The 9167-nt window shown below is 36.6% G+C and overlaps 1 long non-coding RNA gene across 1 annotated transcript; it reads right to left on the reverse strand.

Moving 5' to 3' along the window:
- Window positions 1–981: 981 nt before the first annotated feature.
- LOC140846181 (uncharacterized) lies at window positions 982–8868 on the reverse strand. The gene is made up of 3 exons (XR_012125095.1): window positions 8800–8868; window positions 5416–6050; window positions 982–4053 (listed from the first exon to the last, which is right to left on the reverse strand). It is a non-coding gene; the product is annotated as an uncharacterized lncRNA (long non-coding RNA).
- Window positions 8869–9167: the final 299 nt, after the last annotated feature.

Below are 9167 nucleotides of genomic sequence, written 5' to 3' on the forward strand. Positions count from 1 at the left end.
CTATCAGGTGGTAGGAGCATGTGCCCAGGCTTTGTTCCTCCCCTTGGGGGAATTCATGTTGGTAAGACAATGGGTAGGAGGTAAAGATGATTCCGAAAGGGCAGCACAAAGCCTACACAAGTGCTGCAAACCTATAGGAAGATGTATCCTCACAGGAAAACTTCAGAATGGCTATAACTTCACAGAAATAATGTTCTATCTCCTTGTAACCACATGTAGATAATTGCATAGTATATTCAGTCTATTCTAGAGAATTTAGAACACCCCATCATTTGGCAGACCCTCTTGTTCATGATGACTGGGTACCTCAGTGGGTCACAGATGGCCACATAGTAATCACAGGCCATGAGAGTCCATGAGAGTCAGGAGAATGCATTCTGCTCCTCCTAGTATAAGGAAGAAAAATATCCAGGTACCACAGGCTATATTTGTGATATTTTTATTCCCTAAGTGAAAGTCAATGGCCATCTTGGGAACAGAGTTGGAGATGAGCAGCAAGTCGATGAGGGACAGCCGACTGAGAAGGAAGTGTATGAGCATGTGGACATGGGGATCCACCAGTACAAGGGGAATCAGAGCTGAGTTGCCAGTGAGGGCCACAGCACAGATCAACATGATCACACTGATCAAGATGTCACAGAAGAATAAAATCCATCCCTGACGTCTCATTCCTTCTCTTCATGAATTAAAATAAACTGTTTGACCTGAAGCCAAATAGGTTAGAAAAGCAATAAAGAATTATAATACCATGTATTAAAATTTTTTTATAAAAGCTTCAAAATTGCTGTATTAAACCATCATTCCAGTGAACATTAAGGTGTTCTCCAAGCTAATGATGCAAACTATACTGCATCTTTTGCATTCACATCTTTACAACAGGATGGAATCTATAAAGAACATAATAAAGAATAGTTTATAGTCACCACTATAAACTATTAATATAACTTAATTTATTAAATGTACAACTAACATTCTCATGTACTCAAAATGAGTATTTTTAATCCACTCTATTGTATTTTGAAATGGAGTTTACTTTTTAATAATTTACTTCTTTTGTCTCTTGGACACAAAGATACAATGCATTTTTCAGTCTCCTTTGAAGTTAGTTGTGGCCATTTATGTAATACTGCAGAAACCAAAGTAAGGGGAAGTTTTTCTTTCTTGAGACAGGCTACTTGGGAAATGTATGTAGAAACCTATCACCACATGACGAAATCAGATCACTGGCAAGAAAAGGTCAAAAATGAGATCACTTCTTCATTAATATTAATAAAATATTCTTAACAGAGGTTAAACAACTAAGTGTATTTTTTTAACAGCAGATAGGGAGAGTATACTCATATTATATATAGAAAAACATGTTACCCTGAAAATGTGTATGTGTGTGCATGTATGCTTATGTTGAAACTAAAAAAGTTAGTTCCTTCTTCAGTTGTTTCAATGATACCACCTCTTATCTCAAATTTATAATGGTTGAAGCTTACTTTATTTTGTCTCCACTATTAATCATGAATTTGCCTTCTACATTCTGGATTTTGCTTGCATGCTCAGATATGAAATACCTGGCAGCTCTTCTTTAACATAGTAACTGGCCTAAAATATTTAACCAGACTTGACAATGCCTTTAATCTCTTCCTGAGCTGTGTGTGCTTCTCAAAACCACATGAGTTAATTTGCATTTCCTGTGATTAGCAATATGAAGCATTTTTTTCATTTGCCTGCTGACCATCTGTATGTCTATATTTTTAAAAATGCCTATTCAAGACTTTTGCCCATTTTTCAGTTGGGTTACTTTTTTGTGGTGTTGATCATATGAGTTCTTTACATATTTTGGATGTTAACTCCTTATTGGCTATTTCATCTAAAAATATATGCTCCCATATTGTAGGTTACCTTTTTGATTTGTGGATGTTTTCCTTTGCTATATAAAAGACTTTTAGTTCAATGTAGTCCTATTAGATTATTTTTACTTTTGTTTGTGTTGCTGGGGGAAACATGTCCAGAAAAAAATTATCATGCTTATTATGTTTAAGAGATTTTTGCATGTTTCCCTCTCCGAGATTTACGGTTTCATCTCTTAAGTATTTTTTTAATCCATGTTCAGTTTACTTCTGTGTAAGGAGTTAGACAGTAATCCAACTTAATTCTATTGCATGTACTAAGTCTTCCCAACACCATTAATTGAAGAGACTCTCTTTTCCCCATTGTATATTCTTGCCTTCTTTGTCATATATTGACCATGTATATTTTCTTTATACATATACCAAATTAATTGTGATGATATAGTGATTATATTTTGAATTAAGATTTATGCTTTCTTTAATAATGATAATCAGTCCAATTTATTTTTCATTTCTGAGTTTGAATTAACCTAATTTAGCTTCACACCTTTATATTCAGAAACCAAGAATCAGTGTTTTACCGTTACAAGTTTATTATATAACTAGTAATTATTGTACATGAAGCACAGGCAAACTACAGTTAACTGGCTTGGGGTACAGTTCAGAAAAAGGACACTTCACTGCTTGGAGACTCATTTCTGTGCCACCTGTTATCATGGCAACCACACAACTTTTTCTCCTTTGAGTTTGCTAACAAAGGGTACTTACTGATCCTTAAAAATTTCCCTCAATTCCTCTAATAGATTAAGTAAGTATCCAATTAACCACAGGATCCAAGGGGAAAGATAAAGTTTTAAGTCTTGTTAATTGGGAAGCGGTCTAACAAGGCTCCATGGGTTATCAATTTAGCCAAAGTCATTAAAAGTTTTCTGCTACAATCCCGGAAGATTGATTTAATGAGTCCCTAAACGCTGCACTTCCAATTAAAGTTGTAACCTTCTATGCTTGGAATACATTATCTGTGATTTCTGCCTTGCTGTCTATTAGTGACCATCCCATCCCCACTGAAGTTAAGAGAAAAAAAATGAATCAAAGATTTTTAGAATTTATCTGAATTTCCAAGCAGTTGGAAGTCCATTTAACTTGTATCACTGATTTTATTAAACATATATTTACTAACAGAGGATTCCAAAGTCTCTCTTAACACATTTTAGAATGTAAACAGAACTATACATATGTAAGAGATTTGTTAATAGATCCAACATATCCAATAGTGATTAGGAAGGATTAGGTGGCTACTGCCCAAATCAAAAAGGGAGATGTGCTCTTATTTCTAGTCTTTATTGCTTCTTTAAAAAAGTTTTATTGAAGTATACTTGATATAAAATATTATATTGATTTCAACTATATAACACAGTGATTGACAGTTATATACATTATTAAATATTCACCCAGTTAGTGTAGTTACTACCTATCAAGATAGAAAGATGTTACAGAATCATTGACTATATTCTTCATGCTGCACTTCCATCCCCAAGACCAATTAATATTATAATTGAGATTGTTGTGCCTCTTTATTCCCTTCACATACCCTACACACCTACCTCAACCCTTCCTCAATAGTAACTTCCAGTCATTTCTCAGTGTCTGTGAGTCTATTTTGTTCATTTTGTTTTGTTTTTTAATATTCCACAAATAAGTGAAAAAATATGGTGTTTGTCTTTCTCCATCTGGCTTATTTCACTTAGCATAATACCCTCTAGGTCCATCCATATTATTGCAAATGACAGGATTTTTTATGACTGAATAATATTCCACTGTGTGTATATGTGTGTATGTGTGTATGTGTATATTTATATATATACATACACTATACACTACATCATTTTTATACTTTCATCTGTTGATGGACACTTTGGTTGCTTACATATCTTGCTAAGACACTTGAGTTAATTTATTTTTGATGCTTAAATTAGCCCATATTTGTCCAGTGGATTCCCTTCAAGTTGACTGCTGTTTCCTTTTGACGTGCTTTCATTACTGTCTGATACATTTTTACTCCTAAAAAAGAGATTTTATGGTCATCATGAGCATCCCTTTATGAACTATAGTTGGTATACATAAATACTACACTGGGAAACTCTGGCACCCATTGGTACTGTTGACATGTCTTCAGTGCTTCTGCAACAGAGAGTTAGAAAATACGTATTATCTAGAAAGAGAAAAATAAATCATTATTTTTTTCATATTTCTAATTAAAATTAAAATTATATGATTGTGCACAAAGTATTTCATTCTATATGTTTCATATTTTATCTTACTTTGAAAATTGTAGTACTTAATAATTTTAGCATAAATATTTATGGCTTTTCCTTACAGTATGAGTCTCAAAATAACAGTGCTGATGAAAATAAGGCTGTTTAACATAGTTGATATTTCTTAATGATTATTCTGCCCTTAAAATATATTACACCAGTCTGTGTTTAAAGATACTGAATTTGTAATATTTACTCTGTGATTATGCCATCAACTTTTCCATTTTAGGAAAATATCAAATGAAGGTAAAAAAATACAGCAACAATATCCAGGTATTATCTCATAAATGAGAGAATATTGAATAGCTTTGCTATGTTTTGTTATTCTGATACTTTTCATTTAACTTTATTTGATCTATCTCAAATTGCCAACTTTTGGCCTTTGAGGCCTCTCCATTATGTGTTTTTCTTTTATTGCAGATATTCCTATTCCATCCTTTTGTTTCCCATTCTTTCTTACTTCTTTGGAGATGTTTTGCTTTTTTTCAATTATTGACATATCTACTTCAGCACTTACAGTTTTTTTAATGTGTAGTATGCATATATAATGCTTTATATTTTCTTCTGAAAATCTCTATATCACACACATTTTTTAAAAAACTGGATTTTTATTGAAGTATGCCATGCACAAAAATACATACTTCAATGATTAATTTTCATAGAGAAATACATTTATACTCAACAAATAATGTACACCTGTCCTTTCAAAGCACCGTGCATATCTGCTAAAAGTCCATAAATTACCCTTCTCCTAAAATACGTATTTTCATAACGTCCAAAAATGTATCATTTTGCTTGTTTTCAAGTTTACATTAATAGAATGATACCCTATGCATCCCTTTTTCTGTACTCATCAGTTACAGACAATGTTTTTGAGATGCCTATGTTCCGAGGGAGGCATAGGGTGATAAGATACATATTTAATGACAGCAGTATAGGCAAATCTTATTCCTCAGGTAGGATGCATGCAAGAGAGTGGTTCTGTGATAGGACTATGGCAGGAATGAAATCTGGCCCTGGTGTAGTATACCAGTGAAGTATACTTGTTGGGTGGCATATAGACTATATTGTGCCTCTGCCCATATCAGAATAATTTCAGTATGCCATAACTTGTGTGGACACAGATACTGGCCTATTGGTTGTTTTTCCGGCACATGGTACAGATTAGAAAACCCACTCCCCTCCCTGTGGGAGTTACAGATGGGTCAATATATAGGGTTAGAAGAGGTACATGCACTGGCCGTAAAGATAAAACAAACCTTTGCCATAAGATGTTCTTACGTCCCAGATGTTGTGGGTACAATACTATGATCTGTGGAGGCCACTCTACTGTTGCTCCAGGAATACACAGGAGGCCAGCTTCCAGGCCTTTTCCCCAAGGTGCCAAAAGGGCCAGCCATCACTGGTCCATGTGTCAAAATGTCCAGGGCCATGTCCACTCAACAGAGTCTCCAGGGATTAACACATTTAAGACTGGCAGTAGGATGCTGCTCTGCTGGCCATATCCCGGCTTCAATAACTCCTCTTTGGTTTGCACATAAAGTTGTATAGGAGAGGCAGCAAGGTGTGTGAGCATATCCGCAGGGCTCAAGGCTCCTTTACGTGGCTTCTCATTCAAGTCAGTTCGCCTATAGCACTGTCCATAAGAGAACTGACCATCCCTGTAGATAGACTCTTAGTGTCTAACTTCACGTCAGATTTCAACAAACCATTGTACCTCTTTATCATGCCTGTCCCAGTACGGTTCTATGGCACATGAAACTTCCTCTTCATTCCTAACTGTTGCAACCATCCTTGTAATGCATGTCCAGTGAAGTGGGTGCCTTGATCGCTCTTAATCACCTGCGGCCAGCCATAGGCTGCAAAGAGATGCTGTACACCCTGCCGCGGGCTGCTGCAGGGGGAGAATGGGGACGACCCAGACTTAGACGAACAGATCAGGCACGGATTCGGCGGTTGACAGACAGAGCCCAAATGCAAGGGAGGTTTCAAGCTGCTGCTGCAAAATTTATTATTCAAACACCAAGATATATATTGTTCCTTTTTGCGGAACAGGGAACATAAGTTTTTTTTGGCAAAAGTTCAGAGGATTGCAATCTCAGCGATAAGCATCTTAACAGGACCTTCTCAGTTTCAAATTGTACAGGAAAGGGATATTTTTACCATTTGCAGTTACCATGCTAGACATTGTGGTTAATACATTATGATGTGCATTCTCAAAGCCAGTTTAGATTGTTTTCTAAAACTTGTAAAATTTCTCTCATAGTTCTAGGATGACCATAAACATTATATTTTATAGGATGAGTAGTTTTTCCATAATTAGCCAGAAATATAAACACTTGCCATCTCAATTGCCATTGTTGTTCTGCTGTCAATGTGCATCATGGAGCACGTGCTCTTTTTATGCTTTCCCACCGGGAAAGATCTTGATATTTTATTCTCTTCCCGTATTATTTACTCATCTGTCTAAATTACTGTCATATACTCCTGTCCATGGGGTTAGGGCATCGGTAGGCCTAGGTCTATATGGACCTATCTAACTTCCTTTGCTATCTTAGATATAGACCTATATCTAGGGGGTTGCCACCATCTGTTGTTTATAAGATATTCTATGCTATTATTTCTAATCTTGACTACAAACCCCATGGTAAGCAGCTTCTGCTTTTCTGCCTCCAATTTATCTTCTGGAAGGTCCTTTCTTTTCCTAGAAGTTCTTTGAATCTCCAACTCTAACCTTTGTAACTCATCAAAATATCCCCAAATGTGTTCTTTGGGATTTTCAGCATTTGCAGTTAAAGATATGCTATAGGGGAACAATCATCTGGCAAGGTAACAAGCAAAGCAAGCTTATGCAATTTATTCTCTATGCGTTTTTCTATCTGGGTGAAGGAGGATGGGTCTGAGGTTGCCGTGCTCAAGAACAGTGAGTTCACTGTCTGCTGGACCGGAACTTGTGGTTCCTCATTTCCTGGATTATCTAATGGCACATCTCGATTCACTGAAGCAGGGGAAGTGCTGCAGACTGTTATGCCAAATATTAATAATACAAGGCACATTCCAGCCCCCATGCACAATACACCTGAACCGGAAAGCATGCTTCCGAGATATCTTTTTATGAGCATCTGCCAGGGACCTCCAGGAGATCTAGCCGCTCTTGGCGTGAACCTCGGGACTGGCAGCCATTCAAGCTCTTTGAATTCCATGCTGCACAGACTCCACTGGAGTTGGTGCGGCAGTTCCTCCTTTTTCATTTTTTAAATGAAGCACTTGTATTTCCCGTTCAACGCTGTGCAGGGACAGCAGAATAACTCTAAAAAGAAGCGGAAATATCAGACAAATGGCAAATAACATTGCAGCACCAATCCCAACAACAGCAAAATATTGAATGTAGCTCATTGGATTAAGTGCTTTGAGACTGTCGCTAAAGGTGGCTGCTAATCCATTAATATCCCAGGTATCTATTTTTTGTTTACTCATATCTGTGATTTGTGCCTGCAATGATTTTATATCATAGGATAAATCTGTATCTTTCCATACTCCTAATAAATGAGCCTTAGTCTTATTCCAATCAGAAGAGCTATCATACTTTAATGGGGTTATGCAAATATATTTATACCTAGCATGGCATTTAGTAGCTAAATTCATTTTTAAATTATAAACATCTTGTCCTATTTCTATTAAAGCTTCTTCTAAAGCATTTATTCTAGCTTCTAGTTTGCTATCAATTATTCTCTGTTCTGATAAAGCGGAAGTAACATTCTTATGAAAATCATTAACAAAGGTTGCAGTTTGCATTTCTTTTACAAGAGCTGTAGTAGATAAAGCAAAGGAAGTTAAGATAGCAATTAGGGCAGTGATACCTAAAATTAAAGCCGCAACAAATCTTTTAGGCCTAATTAGTTCATTAACTTTGTATATCATTTCTAGTGCCGAATTATCATACCAGGTTTCATTTCCTAAATTTACGGGCAACAGTACATACGCAGGGCGTTTAACAATAATAAAGGTGGATAAGGTCTTATTCATATCAGAACTTATACAATTTGTTAAAATACAAGCAGTACACTGTACATAAGATTTTCCTTGTTTGGTGATAGAAATAGCTCTATTTGTCCCTGCCAATACTGCATATGGGTAAGTCACACAGGCTGTAACAGAAATAATAAGAGGTCGTTCCTCTTTTGACTTTACTAATAAAAGCATATTAGTTGATGCTGCCAATCTAAATATATCTGATTGCCCCGGCCCCAAATGCCCATTCTTTTTAGGAAACCATGTAGGGGAGACCCAGCCTGCAGAATACCATCTCCTAAGTGGCTCCTTGCCAGTCCCAGGAGCTGAATAATCATTAAACTGGTCATTACTTTCAAGGTATTCTCTATAATTATGGTTAACTGAAGTAATAGAGAAATCCCATATTTCTTCTGCAGTATTAACAGGTACAAACTTTGTACTAGATTGCAGGAACCCACAAAATATCCAGGGGGGAATTTGTTTTTCATTCCCCTCCCAATTGGAATCTGCTTTATATTTTTGCTCACAATGAGGGAGGCTTGGAGGAAATTCCTTTGTAGGACTTAAAGTTTCATTAAAGGTATAGTGACCTAATGTCACCATTTGTATCTGCCACATGCGCCTCTTACCTCTATTCTTCTTATCTATAGGCTGGTTAAGAGCTGATGCCTCGGGAGTGTCTGTCAGGAAGGTTCGGTAGCTAATGGGTAAACACCCAGATGGAACCTTGCCTTTTAGTGAAAGACAGACAGGAAGTGAGTCTGCCTTGCCCTCGTAGCTGACAAAATGGGAGGCGTTTTTTCCCAGATGGTAATCAGGGGATCCCCCTAAATACTGCGTGGCATTTGTCATGACCTTAATGTGTTCTGGATCAGCCCACCCCACAGGATGTAAAAGAGGGGGTTTTGGTATATAAGCCCAGTAACTATCTCCCATTACGCCGGGCGGTTTTAATGCTAAAATAGATAACATGGCTAAAAATAAAGTTGTCGCCGTC

The sequence above is a fragment of the Manis javanica genome, chromosome 14, assembly GCF_040802235.1.
Source record: "Manis javanica isolate MJ-LG chromosome 14, MJ_LKY, whole genome shotgun sequence".
NCBI classification, from domain to species: Eukaryota; Metazoa; Chordata; class Mammalia; order Pholidota; family Manidae; genus Manis; species Manis javanica.